This window comes from Nomascus leucogenys, chromosome 12 (assembly GCF_006542625.1).
Source record: "Nomascus leucogenys isolate Asia chromosome 12, Asia_NLE_v1, whole genome shotgun sequence".
Lineage (NCBI taxonomy): Eukaryota > Metazoa > Chordata > Mammalia > Primates > Hylobatidae > Nomascus > Nomascus leucogenys.
The window spans coordinates 38,121,380-38,147,233 of NC_044392.1; positions in this window are offsets into that span (position 1 = coordinate 38,121,380).

Below are 25,854 nucleotides of genomic sequence, written 5' to 3' on the forward strand. Positions count from 1 at the left end.
TTTTCTTAAAGCAGGAACCATATTTTGGACGCAGCATAGTGGATATATGTTTGAATTACAGATTACAGGTTCGAAAATACAGTAAAATTCCCTGAAACAACTTGTGAAGAAGAACAGATAATTTTTTATAACATTCCATGTATTTTTTTTTTTAAAAAAAACCTAACCTGAGTTTACTTTTTATCTCAAAGGACACCTTCTGAGGTGAAGTTGAATTAAAAAAAAAAAAAAAAAAAAAAGGAGGTGGGGACAAACATTTTGGAAAATATATAAATATGATGATTCCTACACTCAAATATAAATATAAGAAGGTTGAGAAGGGTGTATGCATAAGCTGAGTATTGACCCAGTGATGTTGTTTCTTATTAATATTATGGGTGACTTATCTTCTTTATGTTTATGATACACATTTTCTGATTTTTCTGGAATTTTACATGCTACCTGCAAAACAAAAGAGATAATTTTAATATTTTCATGCAAAATTAAAAGAAATATACAACTATCTAGAGATGTTTTTAATAACAATGGATGGTCCAAGAGGAACAGCCTGAGAAATCTCAAAGGATAGAACCCAGTGAAACTCACTGAAAAGTGTGAAAGTTGAGATCAAGTGACAGCAACTGGAAAAACTGCCTGACAGACTAGGATGCCTGAAATGTCCTGATCATGGAAGGGGTAGATGAGACCTGCAGACCTGGACACAGTAGGAAAGATTGAACCAGTAAGGCTTCAGACTGTTCTCACCTCATCTCCTCCTTTAGAACAGTTACAGATTATTGATCAGACCAGCCTTATATAAAAGCCTGCACAAGAGTCTCCGCAATTGAGTACGTGGGAGTTGAAATCCAGTCCAGTCTTCACTTGCCATGACTAGTTCCCTGGCATGGGGTAGAACCTCTCAGAAAAACAGGCACCTTTTCCTAATCACTGAATAGCAATGTCTGGGGCAGTACAACATCCTGCTCACTGTGAATTAGCTCCGTTATAGAATTGGGGATTTTAAAACACAGCCATGGTTTTCTACCAACATTCTTAGTATTTAAATGCTGAATGTAGTTGTGAGAATATTTTAATGTATGTATCTCAATACCCCATTCTTTTCTTTTCCAAATCCATATTTGGGCAATTGAGCACAGTAGTTAAGTAGTCCCAGTGGACGAATTTGCAGATTGTTAAAAGCAATTGACATAAGCGTTTATAATGGGATACAATTTTGTTATTTGATACTAAGAATGTTCCCTGCTTTATATGAACTAGAGAAGAAATTATCACTTTAAAAAGTGGTTTCAAAGGAAGAATATATATGGCACTGAATGTACAGAAAGTGATACCTAAGAAGGAAACTGGTTTAGTATATTTAACCATTTGAGAAGTCTTTTTTTTTTCGCACAAATGCCCGCAGTAGGTATATCTCATCTTGCTTTAAAAAAAAAATAAAAAATAAAAAATAAAGGTTTTACAGAGGCTATCAGATGAATTTAGTCAGTGGCTAAAGATAGTCTTAAAAGGAATTACAGCCACCTAGCTCCTTGACTGACATCCTATAGGCTTTATCTGAGGATATAGTTGTCCTGGATAGGCCCAAAGGGAACAGAAGCATGGGAAAGGAGGGAAAGGCAGAACTAACATTTATTGATTATCTATTACAAATGAAGCACCATGCCAAGTACTTTTTATGTATCTCATTTATTCACAGTAAATATAACTGACAATTGATTATTCCTCAACATGTAATGCTCAGATCTCAGCCAGGCCCAGCATTCTAGGGAATAGAAAAGAAATTACCAAGTTTCCCTGGCCCTGTAGCCTTGGTCAGTTGTCTATAGGAACCCGGGTATGAGTCACTCAAGAATTACTAGGCTGGCCCAGTGTGGTGGCTCACTCCTGTAGTCCCAGCACTTCAGGAGGCCAAGGTGGGCAGATCACTTGAGGTCAGGAGTTTGAGACCAGCTGGCCAACAATGGCGAAACCCTGTCTCTATTAAAAACAGAAAAATTAAGGCCAGGCGTGGTGGCTCAGGCCTGTAATCCCAGCACTTTGGGAGGCCGAGGCCGGGGGTGGGGGAGGGGGCGGATCATGAGGTCAGGAGATGAGACCATCCTGGCTAACACGGTGAAACCCCGTCTCTACTAAAAATGCAAAAATTTAGCTGGGCGTGGTGGTGGCGGGTACCTATAGTCCCAGCTACTCGGGAGGCTGAGGCGGGAGAATGGTGTCAACCTGGGAGGCGGAGCTTGCAGTGAGCCGAGATCGTGCCACTGTACTCCAGCCTGGGCGACAGGCGAGACTCCGTCTCACAAAAAAAAAAAAAAAAAAAAAAAAAAAAAAATACAAAAACTAGCCGGGTGTGGTGGTGGGTGCATGTAGTCCCAGTTATTCACGAGGCTGAGGCAAGAGAATCACCTGAACCCGGGAGGGGGAGATGACAGTGAGCCGAGATCGCGCCATTGCACTCCAGCCTGGATGACAAGAGCAAGACTCTATCTCGGAAAAAAAAAAAAAATTACCAGGCTGTTCAGCAAAGATGGAAACCTGGAGTTGGGAAGCAAAAGCTAAGTAGGAAAGCGGATGAAGGAGACTTTTGTCAGTTAGATGTCTAAGTCGAAACCATCATAATGAATGATAGCTCCAAAGAAGTCTGGGATCAAATTCCAACTACAGCTGGTTGAAGAATGGAAATGAGATGAGAAAGGAGGGATGGGACACGAGAGACATTCAATTCAGGTGGCAAAATATTCCTTCTTTTCTTTTCTTCTTTTTACTAAAACCAGCTCCATGGATGCTTTAAAAAAAAAAAAAATCCTTGAATAAAATACAAAAGGGGCACTCGACTTTGAAATGTAGGATAGGGACATATTAGAATCAGAATCATAGAATTTTATAGCTGGAAAGAAACATTGAGATCCCCTAGGCAAGTTTTCATAGTATGTTCTGTTTCTGTGTTCTATGGTGCCTTGGGGCTTTAGTGGGCAGGGAGACCAGCAACGGCGCTGGCTGCTATAGGGAATAGGGAGTTGGCAGAAGCTAATTTTACTCTCTTTTCTATATAAGGATTCTATATAAGATTTTCTTTAGAGAAAAAAACAAAGGAGGCCTGATTTGGTGGCTCACACCTGTAATTCCAGCACTTTGGGAAGCCGAGGTGGGTGGATCACCTGAGGTCAGGAGTTTGAGATCAGCCTGGCCAACATGGTGAAACCCCATCTCAACTAAAAATACAAAAATTAGCCAGGCATGACGGTGGGTGCCTATAATCCCAGCTACTTGGGAAGCTGAGGTGGGAGAATCACCTGAACCCAGGAGGGAGAGGTTGCAATGAGCCAAGATTGTGCCATTGCACTCCAGCCTGGGCAATGAAGCGAGACTCCGTCTCAAAAAAAAGAAAAAAAAAAAGGAATTCGATTATGTTAAAAAGTGGAACTCATCAAAATTAAGTTTCTCTGTTTTGACCAATTAAGTCCATGGTGTTGGCTGAAGCAAAAGAGACTTTCCCAAAGATCTGTGAGTGGATAGCAGTGCTTCCAGTTCCCCAACTCCAGGAGACTCTCACCACTACACCAGGCTGCCTCTCATTATGCTGCCTAATTCCCTATAAGATGGTTTAATTAAAATTGTGACCATTTTGGTTTTAATCTTGAGATTCTAATTATTTTATGTTAAATATCTTGGTAGCTAATAAAAATGAATTAAATGTATAAATACAACATTAAGTTTAAATAATATTTTAAGCAGTGTTTAGATCCTGTATCTTTCTGCCTGCGTGGCCTTTAATATTTTAATCTATTACTGCCTCTGCAGATAAAGCTACATGTCATTTCTGAGGGTAAATGCCTAATAACTTCTTTCTTCAAGGTCAGGGCATTATTTTGTATGAGGAAAATTGTTCTCCTAAACCAGCCAAGCATAATTACCAAGTGTTTTTTATCCTGCAAGAATTTACATAGACATGATAAACACTAAGCAACAATACAGTTCTAATCCCTTCCCAACCAACTCTGGTACTGCCATAAACCTCCAGAAAAAAAAGTCTGAAACCACAGGAGCCCAACATTGCATTTACCACCTCGGGTTTTATGCTGTTAGTCACAGACACAAAGGATTAAGTTTTGGAGCTATGAGGCACACAGGGTCCTAGTATCCCTCCTGGCCTAGCAGTATCTCCTTCTATAGGTAACAAATAAGAAGCAGCAGCATATATGTTTGTTTATGTTCAGCACTGGTGAAGTGTTGTGTGTGTATTATCTCACTGAATTCTCATACAGACACTATGCAGTGGGTATGAACTATTATTCTCCTTATTTTGAAGAAGTAGAAATAAAGGCACAAATGTTAAGTAATTTTTCTAAGGTCACGCAGGATTTAACCCAAGCAGCTTGACTTCAGAGTCCAGAGGGTGGGATCCGTGGTGAAGCAATGCAAATGTAGTTTACTGGAGTGACTCAGATATCAGATCTAAGAAAACAAAAGAAGTCACTGAAATAAGGACTGGGTTAATGATAGCACAAAATTGGAAAAACATGAGCCCCCCCTTTTGGGAAGGTTTGACTTCCCAGAAGGAATTAGGAAGGAAAGATGAGGGGAGAAGAGGTGAAGGAGTGGTAGATACCATACAGTAAGATGTTCCTATCTCTCAATCCATACTCTGAGCTAAGAACAGACCAGGGAACCTAAGAAGCCAAAGGAATATAGAAGCAAGGAGGAAGGAACAATGTAAACTACATGGAGGTAGACTGGAATCTGGGACCTTGAGAAGGAGCAGAGACACACAGGCATGGAAAAATTAAAAGAAGCTTCTGTGGGGGCACTGAGAGGGGCCAGTGGAGCTGGATAGTAGAGCTGGCCAAGAGTAAGCCCAAGGAGGCCAGAAGAGGGCAGAGCATGAGGCAGGAGGAAGAGGAGCCAAGCCAGCCTGGGGCAGGTGGCACCTCTATTCACATTCCTATTCCCCAGATAGGATGTCCCACCTCGTTCTCAACTGCCCCACCTTTACAGTGAACTGCTTAAATGCCAACAATTATGTCTAAGCATATTCACTCTTTTATATAAACTATATATTTTAAGATCCAAACAATGCAAAAAGTAAACTTCAAATATTTAAAATTCACAGAATATTTAAAATTAGTACTGCTGCATGTAAAGTTGTCCATCTAGCACAGCTGTCTCTCTTACACATGCTAGTAAAAGACACACTCAGTAATTATGAATTAAATTGGATTGAGTTGGATTGATTGGTGACTCCTTTGCTGGAAGTTTCAAACAAAAACACTATCTGAGGGTGCACAGCTTTAAAGCTAATGTGACATCTTCCCTTACCATTGTCTCATTATCAAAACCATTCTCAGGTAAAAGCAGGAGAAGCCTGGGTATTGAAAAAAAAAAAAAGGGACACCAGAGGAGAGCAGGCTCCCTGTTCATCACATAGGGAAAAATTTGCCTAACAGAGAAGCTTGCGGGTGTGGGGGAACAAAACCACTATCTCCACTCTTCTATCTATTGCTAACTCTGCCTATATGCATCTGTTTACATTTGAAACAAATGAAAACCCTTTTCTCTGTTGACATAAAAGCCAGAGACTTGAGCTCCACTCATTGTCATACCTGCTACTAATACTTATGACCATAATTACAATGCCATCCACTCAGAGTACCATAAAGAGAAAAGCATAGGCAACAGACAATAGGAACCAGATCCCATGGGATGCAGAAAATGATACTGATATCCCAGCCTCACACCGGGCTTCAGACAGAGCCCCGGCGAAGTGGTAACAGAATGCAGCCTACTTTGGGAGGATTGGGACAGCCGGCGGGGGTAGGTCCAGCAGTTATGGTCAGTTCTGACTCTGGGGATTCTTTCAGGTCTATTTTTAGTTTTCTCCAGTGTGAATGCAATGTCAGGCCCATCCATCTCCTTCCCTCTTCACTTTCTCTTATCACCCTGCCTGAATCTGAGTGACAAACAATGGTCTTCACCAGTTTCAACAATACACAGATTTGTAAGGATTGAATTGACCTAGACACACCATACAAATTAGCACAGACTCTGGAGGCCTCAAAGAAAATCAGATGGAGGACTTAAATGAAAAATAATCAATGCTGCCTTTCCTTTCTTTATCTTTCTGGTGGTTCATGAGAATAGGGTGGGTGTAGGGGGTGAATTTCTGATAGCAGAGAGCTGCCTCCATCCATATGGGCCCTGCTTGAAACACCCAGAAGGATGGAATTGGGTTAAACTTAGCTCAGAGTGGAAAGAAATGACAACAGCATTGCAAATGTTTAAAGCTTATAAAAATAGACTCAGAACTATGGTTTGTTCTCCCCCCTCCCCAAGTTTGGCATATACTTGGCACTCAAATATTTGTGTAATGAATAAAGATTATATGCAAAATTGTATGAGAACACAATGTTTTCTGTATTTTCCTGGCTATCTATGTCCTCTGGCTATCTATGTGTCTTCTCTTTTAAGCTCTTGTTGTAGTGAACTGCGTATTACTCCTCAAAGCTCCCAGGCATCTGCCCAGGCAGTGCCTCCATCTACTGTGCCTTTCCCCATAGTCCACCTGAAAATTTTGATTCATCTTTGCAAACCTTGCCATGGTGTCATCTAATCTAGGAAGCCCCTCCTGACTCTCATTATGGAGAACTTACTTCTCTTTCTCCGTGCTATCTGTCTTCTTCATGCTCCATTATATTTATCACAGGGTACTGCCAAGTATCTGTTGCTCCAATTGTCTCTGATTTCCATGCCCACACGGACTGATATTTCCACGATTAGCACAGTGACAGGCACATAATCTGTTCTCAATCAATGTTTGATGAATGAATAAGTTATCTTGAACTTATTCCAGTCAAATTGGGGGAAAAATGACTTTCCATGACCCAAATTGCACCCAAACCCCACCAATCAGTCTCACAAATGCATAGTTGATCACAAGGAGGGCAAAGAAAAAAGTATGAAGACGATGATCACAAACCCGTTCTCACCTTGCAAAGAATAAAAAGGAAGTGTAAGTACTAATGATGAAATATTAACAGTAGTTCAATTTTAAATAGGCAAGGAGGAGAGAATGCCAACTTGAAGTTTGATAGTTTAGGGTGTACGAGTTTCTCAGAGGCATTATAACTCTCACTGCTTGTCACTGGGGTGCAGACCCCAGTGGAGGCTATGTGGCATAAAAATTATTTCAATGAACCATGACTTCATATAGTAGCCTTGAAATCATCACTGCAACTTCAACAAAAAGAACATTTGTCTATTTTGTGTACTCAAGGCTCTTGTTATTAGAATCTATACAATAGATTCTATCCAGAATTCAGTGCTGTCCCTAAAAATGAATACGCATTGTCTTTAAAGAGAGGGAGAATAAATTTATCTTTTGCCTTGGAGTTTCAGAAGCTTGAAAACTATACTGTTTATTAATATTAATATGTCATTTTAATAATTTTTTCTAATGTTTTCTATTTCCTAAAAATTTATTATATGCATATGCTTGTGACTTTTTTATTATTGTAAGCTATCTCAAATCCATTCGAGGTATAGGCAGATTATAAGTCACACATTAGATAAAAAAATATAGATGAGCAATTGGACAAGACTAGGAACCAAGTATAAACTCTAGAGGACCCTTTGACTGAGGACTCATCATTTTTGACCTATACAAATGACAATGTTTTTAAGCCTAATTCCTTGCCCTATGGGTCAATTTCAAAACGGGATTTCCAGTACTTCCTGGTTCTGTGGAACCAACCTTCACTCTGCTGCAGTGGTTTTCAAACTCCACTGCATATTGGAATCATCTGTGGACTTTTTAAATGTCTTCACCCCAAGCCTTACCTCCAATCAATTAAATAAATATCTGAAAAACAAATCAGTATCTCTTAGAGTTGGATACAGGCATCAGTCATTTTTAAAACTCTCCTGGTGATTCTAATACACAGCTGAAGTTGAAAACCACTGCTCTATAGGAACAACCCTTTATGTTTCAAATACACTTCTACCTAATGATCTGAGTGTAGACCCTGTGGAGCTCCACCAAGATCATCTAATTATCAACAGGACTCTAGAGACACCCTATGTGTCCGGCTGTCCTTATAAGCTGAAAGACTGACCTACAACCTGATTATTTTGTTTAGACCTCCAAGCCTTTTGTCATTTCTGATTTATAACCCTGTTGTCCCAAGGTTACCTAGGGGTAAACTAAGAATACCATATCCTGCCTCTCTACCCCTTTGACATTATCAGATGATTTTTTTCCCTTTACTTATTGGCTAGACACAAAAATAGTCTAATGCACAATCTCTAAAAACCCTTGTCTTCATCTCTGGATAGGAAACGTGTGCTGATGAAGGTTCTTCTTCCTGAAAACACCTGTTTTCCAAAACAGAAAAGCAAGAAAGAAACCTGTTCTCACCCAAGCTTCTCCAGTTCTGCTCTCATGATGATTGCTCAGCTTACAAAGCTATCTGCAAACAGGCATCTGCTCCAATTCTAAATGTTCAGCAGTGGTTTGCCTTGCCTTCAGAGACCTCGACATCATCCACCTTGGCTCAGCACCCTTCAGAGCCAGTGATGCAAGCCAGATGCTGAGTGCTTCAGGCTGAGTCTGACATCATCCTTTTGTCAGGGACTCTGCCATCTCCCACCATTGGCTGCCGCTCTGTGTGCTGAAGTTAAAGGTGGGCACTTAGCACATTTACTACATACGGGGCTTATTAGATAACTGGGCTCTGTTGTGATAAATTGGCTGTGTGCTTCATTTGGACTCTCAATGCTCTGCAGGTTTTTCTAATTTAGTTTTGCCATGGCTCAGTCAGGATGGGATTCAGAGGAAGAAGAAGGGAAAGGAGGAAAAAAGAGAGAAAAAAAGATGTGTGGTATATCAAACTCTTGCTCTGCCTCTTCCTGGCTCTGAAATGAAGGGTCTTTTAAGCTGCCATCCTAAACAGAATCCACAAAGCTGTCTTCCTCAGGAGGTTTGCTTTTCTTAAAGTGCCCCTGCTCTTTCATGATGACTCCTCCATTCATTATGAATAGTTGCTGCTTTGGTCCAAAGCTGTCACTTTTTTTCCCCTTTCTTTTATGTTTAGATTTAAATGTGCACACATGCACATTCACAAACATCTCCTCAGCACCACCACTAAGCACAGGCGAGCAGCGGGGAGGGAGATGAAGAGGGGAAGTGGGAGAGGATTGTTGGCTGTGTCCTGTGTGAATTGCTCTATACCTGCAGCCTTTTTAGAGGCTTCAGATCTCTCTCCTCCAAGCGAACACCAGGGCATTGAAGGCTGCTTTGAAACATGGCAGGCTTTGAGTGCACATGTGCGTGCTTGTGCAATGAAACACGAAAATCTATTTCCCTATCAGAGTGACTGACATTTCTTTCCTCCTTAATGCAGGCCTTGATCTTTTCCCGACTGAGTTTTTTGATTCCCTCCAGCTTGCCTTATCAGTAGGTGAACTCTCATCAAAGGACACAGAAATCACATGGTCCTTGATGCCAGGCCTAGCTAAGTCTATTCGGGCCACCGACCACCAGGCAAGGGCAACACCTGGGGAGCAGATGCCAACTCAGTGACCTTGGATAAGGAAACCCCAAGATGTCATCTACCTCCTAAATTAAACAAACATGGAGAGCAAGGGGAGGTTCGCTTGCTTCTTCTACCTCTCCAGGGTGAGCAGGATAATTCACTGAAGAGAGTTACTAGCCCCCTCTCCAGTTCTATTCCACATCATTCCCATTAATTTTACTTAAACTGCTGTTTATATAGAGGTGATATTTTATAAAGTACAAACATTATTCAGTGGATAAGCTCTGCACTTTGGAGTCAGCTAGATATGGATATTCCCAGCTCCCCTCCTGATTTGTATTTATGTAAGTTATTCAACCTTTCCAAACCCCAATTTTCCCATCAGCAAAACGAGTACGAAGACTGTACCCACCTCACAAGGTGGGTGTCATACACATAAAGTTCTTGAAACAGGGCCTAATTCATAAGAGTTCAATAATTGTTAGTTATCATTATTATTTCTTAGATATCTTGGAAGTATCAAAGAACCTGTCAGCCACTTTTGCATCTTCATGTCTTTTTTTTGAGAAGGGGCTTTAGGTCCCATGTCAACAAGGGAAGGGCTGAAACAGCAGCAGCTCAGTGGTGGAGGAGGGAGAGAGCTGGGCAGAACGGGAGAAGCTGAGCATTGCTTCCAGCACGACAGGGCTGCAGGGACTCAGGATATGTGGTTTCTCTTGCTTCAGTCTCTCCATTCAAAGCTGTATATTTCACCCACCAAATTTGCCAAATGGAATCTTTGGAATTCAGAAGATAAAATATTTCAGAAGAGAATACGGCTTTTTCAGCCCTATTCTGTGTACCAGGTAATAGTCTGGTTTAGAATAGCTAAGAGGAGCAGCTGACCATTTGTTCTCCAGGCCTTACTATTTGGGAATCATTCTATAGGAAATGAGGGGAAGGGGAAGGGCCACTGTCACTCCTGGAAACCTCACTAGTAACCTGATGGCATCATGTGAATTTCCCATTTTGATCTATAGAGATTGTCTGACTCAGACCATAATTCAAAATCACAATGCAGTAATGACTATACCAATTTAACCTTCTTTAAAGAAGAGTGAACCCCATTTGTAAAGAGCCATGCTGAGGGTTTCAGACCATAACCCTTTGTATATACTCCTCCCTCAGTATTTGGTAATTGGCTACCTCAACCATTGACATTTACTGAGTGTCTGCCACATGGCAAGTATTGTTAAGAGCTTGGGATAGAAAGATGAGTGTGCCTCCCAGCAGGGGAGGATACAGATAAGAAAGATGTGTTTCCTAATTGTATTATAAAGCCACATGCCACATTCTCTCTTAACCTCACAATTCTTCAGGTTGGGATCTCTTAGTCTCGGTTTACAGACGGGGAATGGATTCTTCAAGGAGTTAAAAGACTTGCTCAAGGTCAAATAAATCCTTTAATGAATACAATTAATATTTAAACCCCATTTAATACTGCAACCTGCCCCTCACTCCAGCATTCCTGATTCTCTTTCCCTGCTCCACTTTTTGTTTTTTGCTTCTCAGTTCATTATTTCCATGCCTTTTATCATTCTAACATACTATATTATTTACTTATTATTTTAGTGGCTTTTTCGCTCCTGTCTCAACTCTCTGGAATGTAAATGCCACAGTGATTCTGTTTTGTTAATTTACTGAACATAGTAAATGTTAATAAGTAGTTGTTGAATAAATGAGTTAATTAACTTAATGACTGGTTCTAAAGGCTTAACTCTTTCTTCTGTTCCTTATTATAATGGAATAAGTTCATTAAAAGTAGTATTTAGAAATATAAATAAAATGCTATGGGAATTCAGAGAAAGAGTTAAAAATATTGGTTAGACTTGGGTGCAAAAAGCTGGAATAGTATTAAAGCCAAGTTAACAAAGTGTGGCCCACCGACGACCTGTTTTAGATATCCACCAAGACATGCTAAAACAGCAAGTTTCTGAATCCCACCCCAGACATATTGTATTAAGTTTTCTGAGCGAAATAATTTGCATTTTAATGCACTTCCCAGGCTATTGGTACGTACCCCAAAGTTTGAGAATCATGGAAAAGGTATAGATGGGAGATGAGGCTTGGGAAAGTGGTGGAGGAGGGGCACCAGCAATATTGAGTGCTTTTATAGATGAAGAATTGAGGACCAAATGCATTTAGTTCCTTGTCCCAAATCACAAAGCCAATAATCAGAATCTGATGTCAAGGCTCTTTCTGGTACATTTATTGGCTTCAGGGATCATTTTTTACTTTTTTACATGCCTATAATGTAGTATTCAATCAATAGTCACTCAATAAATACTTATTGAACAAGCTGATGCCTAATACTATGGAACTAAATTAAATAATTGCTCTGACCCTCGCAACTCTTGGCACTAGAGACTCCTCATCTATACGAACCTCCCAGCCAAACCCTCAAATCCTAGACTTTAAAACCCAAGGCCCAGAATAGGTCAAATGTAGCTGGACTATGACCATTCTGCTAATGGCAGCATCTACCCCTGTCTGGCCTGCAGGGAGTTAGCAATGGGGCAAGAGCAGCCCAGGGGTGGGAAGAAGGTAGGAAAAAATGTGGAGGAGAGAGAAGCATTCCAGTCTGGTGGGACTACTTCATACTTTTGTGTCAACAGTTCTCAACTGTCCCAAGGTACACACACTCACACACACACACAATAACAAAAGGTTTCCACAAAGCAGCAGTCTCAAAGTTAACCTGACTTTCTACCAAGTCCCTGTATATTATCTCCAATTCTGGGGGTCTATTAGTCCTTTACTTTGCCAACCAAGGACTTAATTTGAACAACAATAAAAACAGGAAGATTATCATTAAGTTTTATTTTTACCACAAGTTCCCCCCACCAAAAAAAATAAAAGAGAGAGAAAAAAATAAAACATCCTGACAACATCCCATGTCCCGTCACATCCCATTTTTACAGTGTAGCTGTGGGGTGTGTGATCCGCAGCCAGAAATAAAACAGAACTGGAAGAGTCAGCCATCTGTCTGGAAGCACACACAGTCCCAGATGGCATTTCCTTTCTGGCTTTCTGGTAACAATCTCCTCTGTCTAACGAAATGAAGCAGAAATTGCCCAGTGAATTAGTGGGGTTGATGAACCCCCATCCTCCTAGCTCTGGCATTAGGATTTGAGATCCCCCAGAAATAATTTATTTGTACATATTATCTTGCCCTTGCTATTGCGATCATCAGAACTGTTCCTCTATATTTTAAAAATGTGTGTATGTGTGCATGTATGAATTTTTCAAGAACAAGAACTGTTTTCTCTTCTCATGCACCCAGTTCTAGACCACCCGAAGGGCAATATGCTTTTGGTGCCCTGCACACAGTGGGGATAAATGCTCACTGCCTGACTAGCTGGCTTACTAACAGTTCAAATACCTGGCTGGAGAAGAGGAAAGGATTCTTCATAAGCCCTAGTAACTACAGTTCTGTCTGCTTTTGCTTCCCCACTAGATGACCAAAGGCAGTCCTTTGAAGATCAATTCTACATCAACCTAAGTACATACAATACAACCTAAATACATTGGGAAGGAGGGGTAGAAAGGAGAACAAGAGGTGGCTAATCAATATGATGTATAAAGACCCCCGGATTGGCCTTCAGAAGACTATTTTACCTCTACTACTAACTAGTAGTGAGACCTTGGGCAAGGAAGATATTGAATCTTCAAGAACCTAAGATTTCTCATTTTGTGTTAATTCTGAGCTCTTTGGAGTTCTGTCAGAGTCACCTGAAAATCTCCTTAAAACAAATTGCTGGCTCCACTCACAAAGTTTCTGATTCAGTAGATCTGCCACGAGGTCCAAAATTTTCCTTCAAGTTCCCAAGTGATGCTAATGCTACAGGTCCAGGAATCACACTCTGAGAACCCCTGGGCTAGTTTATACTGTGCATAGCAAGAATTGAGAAATGTTTGTTTACATAAATGAATAGATAGGTGAATCTACAAAATAACTTGAGAAATAGGTAATTTCTGACATGAATCAAATAACTGCAGACAATATGTCCACCTCCTTCTTTCAGTTTTGGAGTCATGGATTAGTAATTATACACAGGGCTCAACATAACCCATCAACCATATAAACAAGAATCTAGTACTCCTTCAGGCCAGAAGCCTGTCTGGCTTACAAAACCTTAGCAAGCTGAGAGATAACCCACAAATTTATATGGAAGATAACCATAATAGTGTTTGAAATGAAATAACTGCTTTCTTAGTGGTAAGGATATTTTAACCCCAAGAAGATAGAGTTAAAAAAACTAAAGAAAGTCAGGCACATGTTATTAATATATTTCTTTATGAATGTATATGTAAATATTTTCTCTGGGTAAAAAAACTTCCCTAAAGAGGATTAAAAACACTTATAACAGGAAAACAGGAATTTTCAGTTTCATCCTTTGGTTTATGGCAATTGTTTGGCAATCACAAGGCCAATTTTACCCATCCCTAATAGTCTAAATAAAAGAATTTGTTTTACTTCTTAACTATAAGTTAATGTTGTTAAGCCTGGTTAGGAAAAAATTATCAAGCACTGACTTTTCTTGACTAAGGAAATTTCCAAATAGGTAAATTAAGATTTAAGTTAAAATATTATTTGAAATGAAATATTTTTTGTGGACTTTCTTGAAATTAAGATAAAGATATAGTATTAGATATAAACTACTGGTGGCCTCACAATTTCAACCTTATCACCTCAACTCTTTCCATGAATAAGTAACAACGAGCCTACTCTTTTTAAAAAACATTTTTTAGCTGACAAATATAAAAAGTATACATTTATGATGTACGACATGATGTTTTGATATATATTGATACATGATGATTTGATATACATGATATTGTACATTGTGAAATGGTTAAATAAAGCTATTTAACATATGCATTACTTTACACACTTATTTCTTGTGGTGACAGCCTACTGTGCATTGTTTTGGGGAATTAAAACTAAAAGATGGGATGATCATGACTTTTGAGTTTAATCAGACAATTAATTCTATTCATATAATTTAAAATTTACTCACTGATTAATATATGCAAGCATTATATTGAATGCTGATGAAACAAAAGTGCTAAGAAAAGATTTCTCAAAGTGCTCATGGTGAAGGTTTGTGATCTTTGAGAGAAGGGAAAATAACAGTGCCACATACACTCTAGTTTTATATAAAGGAGGTCATTTTCAAACCATGGTAACAGCAAAATGGAGCCCAAAGAGAGCAACAGTTTTATCAGCAAAAGAAACAGAGATGTAAATTCTAAGTTACTGAGGCAACTGTAATTTGTAAGGAAATGCAGAAGAGAGAGCTGCCAAAGAACGATCACAAATAATCTGAATATAAATTTCTTCAAGTGATTAGCCAAATACTTTTCACCCATCTAGGCTGAGACTACATGAAACATGGCAGAGATTGAGTATAGGAAAGACATGCTTAGAGTGGAGGTTCTGGATGTTGCACAGTTCTGCGAAGCACTGGTGTTCTGACCAGTAAGAGTGGAGAAACCTCTGGGAACACACAAAACACTCCATTTAAAATTCAAAAGGACAATGCCTTAGGAGTAGAGCTACTCTAGATTTATCTCAACAAACCCTTAAGCCAAGACTTGAGAGGATCAAGCTGATCTGTCAGTAAATTAACTGCCTTCAAGAACAAAGCTTAATATTATTTAAAGGCAGACAAGAAAGTAATGTATTAATATTTATGCCAACAAACAATAAAATGTACTAGACATGCAAAGAAGCAGGAAAAAAAACCACTTATAACCCGGAAGAAAAAACAGTCAATGGAAATAGGGTAAGAGATCAAGCAGATATTAGAATTAACATGTAATATCTTCAAAACAACTCATAAATAAGTAGAAACAATTTTAAATAAAAAGATATCCCACTCCTTGAGTGCTGTCTGTGCTTAAGGAGTATTTCTAAAGATTAGAGCTTGGAAAGGGCAAGAGTACAGAATCCTGGCCCACTCCACCTCAGCCAAGAAAAGGCCAACAGCAGTAAGTCACATTTTAGCCTATACCCCTGATATGACGTGATAAGATGGGCACTCCACCCTGTGAAATCCCACACCCTGTATAACCATGGGAAAACATCAGTCAAAACAAAATTGAGAAACATTCTACAAAATACCTGACATCGTCCAACCCTTCAGGGTTATCACAAGCAAGATAAATTGTCATAGACCACAGAAGAAATGGAGACAGGAAGACTAAATGTTATGTAGTATTTTAGATGGACTCCTGGACTGACATTTTTTAAAAAATACAGGGAGAATAGGACTGGAATTCAAACAAAGTGTGGGTTTTACTTAATAGCAATAAACAATGTTGGTTTCTTACTAGTGACAAATGCATCATTGTAATAATGTTAGCAATAGGCACAAATGGATGACAGGTATATGAACTATCTTGGCAACTTCTCTGTAAATTTATAACCATTCTAAAACAAAACAATGCATTAAATAAACTATCATCTCAAATTTGTCTTTGGGAAAAATAAAAAGAAATTTAAAAATAAATATAATAAATTAACAAATGCAGAATCTCAACAGAGACATGGAAATTGTAAAATATTAAAATTTTAAAATTGAGAAATAGCTAACATGAAGTGTACTAGATGAGCTCAATAAAAGATTAGACACTGAAGAAGTAACAATCAATAAACTAGAAGACAGGGCAATAAACTTAAGAATGCACAAAAGAATGATATAAAAAGGAACAGATAGGAAGTAACCAGTGGGACACTATTAAGTGGCCTAACATACATATAATTGGAGTTACAGGAGAAGGAGAAAGATTGGACCACAAAAGAAATGTAAAGAAATAATGAATAACATATTGTGCAAATTTGACTTAAAAATGCAAACACACTTGGAGTAAGAAGCTCAACAAACCTCAAGCAAAAAGAAAACAAAGAAAACCATACCTAGGTATATTATAATAAAACTGATGGGTTTTTTTTATCCATCAGTTTTTTTAATAATATACCTAGCTGGATAAAGAAAATGTGGCACATATACACAATAGAATACTATGCAGCCATAAAAAAGGATGGGTTCATGTCCTTTGCAGGGACATGGATGAAGCTGGAAACCATCATTCTCAGCAAACTATCACAGGAACAGAAAACCAAACACCTCATGTTCTCACTCATAAGTAGGGGCTGAACAATGAGAACACATGGACATAGTGAGGGGAACATCACACACCAGGTCCTGTTGAGGGGTGGGGACTAGGGGAGGGATAGCATTAGGAGAAATACCTAATGTAGATGACAGGTTGATTGGTGCAGCAAACCACCATGGCACATATATACCTATGTAACAAAACTGCACTTTCTGCACATGTACCCCAGAACTTAAAGTATAGTAAAAAAACAAAAACAAAAAACCAATGGGTTTTAAAAGCAAAGGCAAACTCCTTAAAGTGACCAAAAATAAAAAGACATTGTGTACAGGGTTCCAATTATAAGAATTATTGCTGACTTTTTGTCAAAAACAGTGCAAACTAATATATAATGGAATGACATCATTAAAGCATGACAACAACGAAAAAAAATGACCACCTATAATTTTATAATAAGTTAAAATGCCCTTTAAAAATGAATAAAAAATGAAGAGATTTTCAGATAAAGAAAAGTTGAAAGAATTTCTCATAAGTAGACTTACACAACAAAAAATGTTTAAGTTCTTTAGGCTGAATAGAAATGACACAAGATGAAACTGGAATTTACATGAAGAAACAAGAAATGCCAGATATAGTAAGTATGTGGGTAAGCATAAAAGGCTACTTTTTACAGATTAATTTTTAAAAATTCAATTGACCGTTTAAAGCAAATATAATAACAGCGTGTTATTTCATATTATTATTGGGTTTATAACATGTAGAAGTAGAAAATGTATGATGACAGTAGCACAAAGGGTTAAATTGTTTAAATGTAACTATACTTTCTAAGATTATTATATACAAAGAGGTTTAACGTTAATTCAAGGTTATCTGGAGTAAGTTATAAATGTACACTGTATGCCTATAACCACAAATAAAAATAACTAAAGAAGTGTGGCTAAAAAGCCAGTGAGAGAAATACAATTGTATGTTTACAAAAACTAATTCATTTAAAAAAAAGGGATAAAACTAAGTGACAGATGCAACAAATAGAACATAAAGAACAGTCTGGTAGTCTTAAAGCGAACCATATCAATAATTACATTGGATGTAATAAATTAGAGGCAGAGGTTGATTAAATTTGAAGAAACAAACCTGGACCTAACTATATGCTGTTTACAAGAGACCCAATTTGAATATAAAGATACAGGTAGGTTACAATGAAAGGATAATAAAAGATACACCTTATGATACACCATAATCATAAGAATTCTGAAGTGACTATAACACAAAAACAGACATTAATACAAGAAGTATTACTCACAATAAAGAAAACCGGTTCATAATAAGAAGAACAATTCATCAAGAACAACAATTGGTCCTTAATATCTATGTACCTAATAACAGGTCTTCAAAATATATGATGCAAAAACTAACAGAACTGAAAGGAAAAAGCCAAATTCATAAATATAATTAGACGCTTTAACACTCCTCTCTCAATAATTGTTTTTTTAAATGTAGATCAAAACTAAGAAAAGTTATTGAGATTTGAACAGCATTACCAAATAACTTAATGAAATTGTCATTTATAGAATATTACGTAGAACAACTGACGAATGCACAATTTTTTCCAAGCATACATGGAACATTCAAAATACACAAAGTGGTACACAATGAGTATCAGTACATTTAAGGGATTGAAATCAACCAAATATGCTCTCTGGCAAAAATTGAAATAAATTAAATGTTAATAACAGATATCTTTAAAATCTTCAATATAGGGAAATTAAGCAATATATTTCAAAATAATTCACGAACCAAAAAGGAAATTCTTCAACAAAATTAGAAAGTATTTTCAAATGAATGATATTGAAAACAAAACATATCAACATGTATAGAATACACTTAAAATAGTGCTTACAAGGAAATTGGCAGCTTTAAATACTTATATTAGAAAAAAAGAAAGGTTTAAAATCAATGATCAAAGCTTCATTTTTAAAAACTAAAAAAAAAATTAAGTACAACTTAGAAAATAAAGTTAAGAGTTGAAATCAAAGAAACAAAAGAAGATAAAAAAATAGAGAAAATTAAGAAACCAAACTTTAGTTCTTTGAAAAGGAGTCAATAAAAAAAATTTAAATTAGAAATCATTTCTCTTCTTACTCTGGACTTTTGTTCTGTTTTGTTTCTTGGTCTAGACATATTCCTGAAACAGCTGCAGTTATTTTGCATGTTTGAAGGGAGTCAGCCTGAAGACAATTCTACACACCAAAATGGCACAGCAGGAAGACAGAGCCAGGTCTTTGAAAATATGATTGAGGCCCTGAATTCTCTACTTTAACATATTTTGTTAAGTAAAACAATGTAATTTCTTTATTTAAGCCATTTTAAGATGAATTTTCTCTTAATTACCATCTAAAACATCTTGACTGGTAGAGGTGCTTTAACAGAATTATTAACCTGATGCATTGGTAACAGAAAATGTGGGCTGTAGCAACTATTCTTAGGTTGATCCAGAAAGTAGCATAAAAGATTACCACACCATTATTCCATTCATAAATCAATCAAATCTGGTGTCTCCTATAAGGTTCCAGAAAAAGTTCATAGAAACCAGGAAGTCATATTATTTCTATTATAGACATCACTTACCATATGCTTACAGGGGGATTCTTGCCAATCTTCAAAGAGAAAAGAGGAAGTTCAAAGAAGAATCTAAGAAAAAGTAAGGTCTTTTGGGGTATTAATCATGCATTTCTGCTGCCTTGATACCTGTCTGGGTCCTTGCTGACCCTGGAAGAACAGCCACTCCCAGAGATAACCAATTCCTAGATATAGTAAGGACTCACCTGCAAGCACACCTTTCATTATGTGAACCAACCAATCCAGAGCCCATATCCCCAATCACATCCTCTATCTACTGGGCTCTAACATTTTGGGTCTCTATTCCCTTGCGCTGATCACCACAGGGCCAGATACCAGATGACTAAATATAGTTCCTACATGCAAATTATTCAAACTAGTCAATCCTAAACCTGTTTATGCAGCCTCACTCATTTCTTCCCATGGAAACTACAATAAAAGTTTCTGCTCACATTTATTTCCTTGTGCTCCCTCCACCTTGTGGCATGGCATTCCTCCCCCCTTAAGAATGATAACAAATTATCTTTTCAATGATACTCATCACCTGATCTGTTGGCCTTATTATACCTGAATAATAATACATACATACATTTTAAAACAGTAAGATGAGAATAAATTAGCCTAAGGAAGAGAAGAATCACTGTTATGTCACATTCTGTGACATCAAATAACATTTATTAAAGGGCCCACATCCTTTTTCATTCATCCTAAATATGTCCCTCCTATACTTAAGAGAATCTCATGTTTTTATGAGATGCCCAAGGCTTGGTGCAATCATAGTTATAACTTACAGGAGATGGCATAGACCTAATATTGCCCCCTTAGAGTTGTGTGAAGTAGGAATTTCCCATTCTTCTACAGTGAAGATTTAGAAGAGTTAAATTTAGAGCCAGAGAAGAGGCAGTTCAATTGAAAGGTTTGCTTTTCTAATAGCAATTGATGTTTAAATACTACCATGGAGGCTAACAAGGCTCTGCCTCCAGTTTCACAGATGTCCTTTCCCCTTTACTGAGAAGCTTCTGGTTGGAACTAACTATAATTGGCCAGAATATCTTTATGAGTATGAAAATTATAGTTCTTAATTCCCTCCTCCTCCTCCAGTTGAGAAGAAGTCTAAACCTACTTGTCCCGTGGTTAGTTTTAAAAGTATTGTGTCAAGGTTTCCATATTTGTATCATGGTGAATATAAAAATCCATTTTCCTTTTTCCTTTTTTCCTTACTAGTCACCCCATCCACAGACTGCCTTTATTTCCATAAAGGTTTTTTATCATTTACTGAATAAAATCCAAGTTATTTTGTGGCACATCCATAAGCCTGTCTTACAGACTAAACTAGCCTCATCTACCCACTCTTTCATATCAAACAATGTACGATGCGAACCCAAACTATCCCACTGGTGTTTCCAGTTTTTCATTGAATTCACCTAACAAGCCCCTCTTCATTCTCTGAACCTCATCTCATGTCACCTCCTCCATGAAATCTTCCGTGACTGCCACTTCCATGCTTCCATAACCTCCTGTGCATGCCTTTTCTGTAGGTACTATCACCCTGTATTATAATTGTGTACTTGTATGTCAGTATCCTGAGAGCAGAAACAATGCGTTAGGGTACAAATGAAGCATGTCTTACAAGTGTATTGATTGACAGCACTTGCAATGGCAGAATAAACCCCTTGAATTACTAGTGTAGGATCCTAGCTGGGCTGCCATGTCTCCTAAGCTATATCCCAAGCTCCTTGTAGTCTACTGGTCACTATATGCTCTGTGATAACAGCACGAAGGGAGAAAGGATGGCCCATTTTAGAAACAAAATGTGAGCACTTAAGATCTTGTAATCCTAACCATGGATGACTTTATCTTTGTCAATTTGTGGCTCCTCAGGTGTCACTCAAACAGCAAAATCTCCTGTCCCATTTACATGAGGTGTAAATGTGTTTTCACACTTCTGCCTAGTGAGTGCTTTCTGTAATGCTGATGGTTAATTACCTGACAATGAATCCCCTCTCCTGGGAGGAGGGGGAGGGGCAGTGGGGAAGGACGGAGGAAATTATTTGGATCACACTTGCTCACACAGAGTAAGCCAAAGCGACATGTGCTATTCCTTAAGAAACGTTTTCTCCTAAGCCACCTATTCCTGTCCCCAACCCCTCCCATACCTTCACTTCTTATTCATTTTCTCCCTCTGTTTCATCTTTCAAATAACAGAGAACACCAACTAACCTTCTGGGTTTTCTGGAGATTTCATTGTACTTGGTAATGCATGATTTATAAACATAAATAAAATAAATAGGATTCTGAGGGAATAAATTCTAAGTGGAATATCAACAAATCTCCCTCTGATGATGTCGCTATGATTTTCTCTTTCTCTCTTTTTGCCCACTGTGCCTTTCCTAGGCTGGGAGAGTGGTCTGTTCTTTCCATTGGAAGAAATTAGGGGGAGGGGAAGGCAAGTAGGGAGTAGGGAGAGAGACTGTGTGAGAAATTTAACACAAGGCTGCATTGAAATGTAAATTCCTTCAAATTATTAAGCACCAGAGAGCAGCTCTCGCCAGCTCTTTGTTCCTCAGAGTCAGAATGTGTAATCTAGAAGAATAAATATCCAGTCAGATATCAGCCACACAAAGAAATCTGGGCTATAAATATTCAGAGCCCCAAGTCCCACTGATACCCCCTATCTTATCAAGAAGGTTCTGGTCACAGCCTCCAATCACCGGTCAGACATCTCTAATGGGGGTCAGAATTAAAATTATTTTCTGCTTGCCCCAGTCCCCATCCCTCAAACCCTACTTCTCACCCCTATTAACTGTCTGGAAACCTAAACTGCCTTGTGGGTTCTTTAAACACAAAAACCATCTGGCTTGCTCCTTCTAGGGCCTTCTTTTTCAATAGAGGATACCTTTTCCAACATTTCTGCCTGGAGTTGCATAGCTCACAGCTTTGGATGAATGACTTTGCCATCTAATTTACATTTTTAATTCCCTCTTAGCTTCAAGAACCCTAAGATCTTCCATAGGAGTGTAGGCTATTATCAGCCCTTTCGTTGTACTTTTTCCCATTTCTAAACAAGACATTTAGCTGGAAACCCATAAAGGTGGTAATAGCACATTTTACAGGCCTGCACAGTCGGTGGCAGCACAAATAGTGTCTTAGGAGCTTAGCAGACCCCTCGACCTGTGTCACCATCTCTCAGATATCTGCCTTGTCTGGCTTGTAAACTCCTTGAAGTCAGATACTACAGCATTTATTCATTGCCCTCTCTCCACTGTCCTTCTTCCCCATCATGTGCCTAGCACATACTAGGCACTCAGAAAGTTGATTGAAAGATTTTGTAAGCCCATATCATAACTTAACAGAGATTTTGTATATGTGGCAGAGAAGGGCTAGCAGCTAGTGAAAGGAATTGGACCCATTTCCACATTCAGTGAATACTGTATCTTCTTAAGCCTGGGCCTTTCGTTTTATATGGGTTTTACCAGAGCAAGTGTTGTTGTCAAAGATCTTTACCTGTCAACCAGAAGTCATGCTTTCCCAAGAAATGCAATATTTCTTTATCTTATAGTACTTGGAAATGCATGTCACTTTTGTTCCAATGCTTATTAATATCTGACTTAATACTCGTAGGGTGCCTGGTTCTCCTTCTAAATTGTAACTTCTTTAAGAATATGGGCCATACAATAATAATTTCTTTATACAAAGTCCTAAATGCAGTCTGAAATCAGGGAAGTGCTCAATAAATACCCGTTGATTTGAATTAAATGAATCTCCCCTTATCCTCCCTATGACCTGGTGTCCATTACCAAAACTCTTATTCTTGTCCAGAGGCCCAGGAATCTTTAGGAATCTTTACGCTCTGGAATGGCTTCCTGCTTCAATGAGAGGCCCTGCTGGTGCCTGTACTGGCACCTCAAAATGTTCTATTGTCCAAGTCTCTCTTCTGTTCCTGACTATTCTGACTTATGATCACCTTCCTACCTTAACCTTTGGGATTTACGTCCCTTAGAACTCTGCCAAATTAATGCCCCATTGATTGCCTCGATAATGTGTATTGCAAGCATAGTCCAACCTTATCTTTTATGCTTGCTTTTCAATCAACTAATTTACTTTGTGAGTGCCCCTGAGCCTGACCTGACCATAGGCACAAGTGCTGATAGGTCTGGCTGGCCAAGATCCTCATCAGTCTCAGTATACTTCTAGTCAACAAAATGCAGTCACATTGATCCTGGTGGTGACACCATACAGAGTATATACAATGCAAGTTAGGAAAGAAAAGCAGGATTTGCCCTCACATCACACCCACTTTACAACAAAACTAAGTTCAATTAAATGTAACTGAGCTTTAGTTAACAGACCTAGAGTTCTGCTGAAGGAATTTGTTTGTGGAAGAAATTCTTCAATACAGTATTGATTGATGAGTAGATCTAGAACTACAGACTCCTAGATCTGAACCCAGATGAGTTTCTTGGACACATAAGGGAAATGATCAAAGGTGGCATTTGTCAAATGACTCTTCTCTCTGAAGAAACAGGCATGTGTTTTTGGTGTGAGGGCTTTGAACTCTGCTGTTTGCACAAAAACCTAAGGTAAAAAAAACCTTCTAAAACAGCCCTTAACAATGAGTTTCTTAGCATCAGATGAGACCCTTCCAAGTAGAATGGTACTTTTCTAAATGCCTGACATACCAAGAACTAAATACATATTTCATGAATGAATGAACACAATATACAAATGAGTGAAAAAGTAACAATAACAGCTTTAAAAAAGTTACTTAACTTTGCTGTAACAATGGATAGAATATGAGTATATAGAAACAAAGATATAAAAGGCATCCTTTCTAACCTTTGTCTTTGTTTGGAAAGTATATAGTATATAGAAACAAAGATATATAAGGCATCCTTTCTAACCTTTGTCTTTGTTTGGCAAAGTCTTTATAATAATACTCCTTTCCATCACTTTATTCCATAGCACAGAAAAAGTCCAAATGAAGAGACAGAAACCTTGGAAAATGGTACTGAGAATGGGAGAAAACTCCTCCAGTGGAAGAATAGAATCATCCCCTCTTACATCTGTTTGCAAATTTGAATTTGCCTCTTCTAGGTTTGCTTAAAAATAATGCCACCCCAGAGGTTGCAGTGAGCTGGGATTGCACCACCGCACTCCAGCCTGGGAGACAGAATGAGACTCTGTCTCCAAAAAAAAAAACAGCCACCCATGCATTAATTTTGTGCATTTTGTAAAACACTTTCACATCAACTACCTCAATTATTTCTTCAACTCTTCTATGAGGATGACATCATTATCTGCATTTTACATATGGGAGAAACAGACACTAGGAATGTTATGTGAATGCCCAAAGCTCCCCATTTAATGCTTTTTCGAGTTCAATAATTTTGTCTTCTAGGTGGAGAACATGTGAACTATAAGGCAAAGCCCATGGTTCTATATATCTTTGATACGTATTGTTGTCCCTAGCTTTCCCTGTATTTTTTCCCTCTTTTATTACCTGAATCAGTGATGAGGAATGTATTAGCTTTTTATTGCTGAGTAACAAATGACCACAACCTAGTGGCTTAAAACACAACCGTTTATTATCTCACAAGTCTGTAGGTAAGAAGTCCTATGAGCTCAATATGGTTCTCTGCTCACAGTTTCAGAAGGTGCAAACCAAGGCGTCAGCTGGGCTGTGCTCTTACCTGGAGACTCTGGGGAAGAATGTCCTTTCCAGCTCACTCAGGTGGTCTGCAGAGCTCAGTTCTTCACAGTTGTAGGACTGAAGTTCCTGTTTTCTTGTCAGCTGTTGGCCAGGAACAGACAGGCTCCTAGAGGCTGTTCTCAGGTCCTTGCCCCACGGCCACCTCCCTGGCAAAGCCAGTAATGGCATGTGGAAGGCTTCTCATGCTACAGATTTATCTAATTCCCCTTCTGCTGCCAGCCAGAGAAAACTCTGCTTTGAAAGGACTCAGGCCCACCAAGTCTCAAGGTCAACTGATTTAGGGCTTTCATTACCTCTGCAAAGTCTCTTCACAGCAGTACCGAGACCGGTCTGCAGTGATTAAGTAGGGGCTGGGAATCTTGTGGGGAAGGGAGATGTTATATGGTAATCCGTGGCAACAGAAATCCAGAAGAGTTCTTTCTCCTGGTTTTATCTGCTTTCCCTTTAGCTTGATTTCTGTGGTTCATTTAGACCACAGTCTAAGGTTACACATCCAACATTTTTCATCAACCCCAAAATCACTCTGAGTTCTACATCCCCTCCCCAACGTGCACAGCCACCAAAGGCCCCTGCACACAGCCTTGGTCCCAGCCTGCCCCGCACTGGCCAACGAGGGCAAAGACAGGGACACTTCCGGCCCTGAAACCTCGCTGTCGCTCCCATGCGCCCCTGCCGGGAAATGGCGGCGGCTGTGCCAGTGCTCCCAGGACTCCACGGGAATTCCGTGAAGCACTGCTGTGCAGGAGGTGGGGGCCGGCAGTACCACTGGCGGGGACAACTGAGAAGGCAGTGACCAGGATATCAAGGATAACTGGGGCGACAGTGATGATGTGAAAAGAA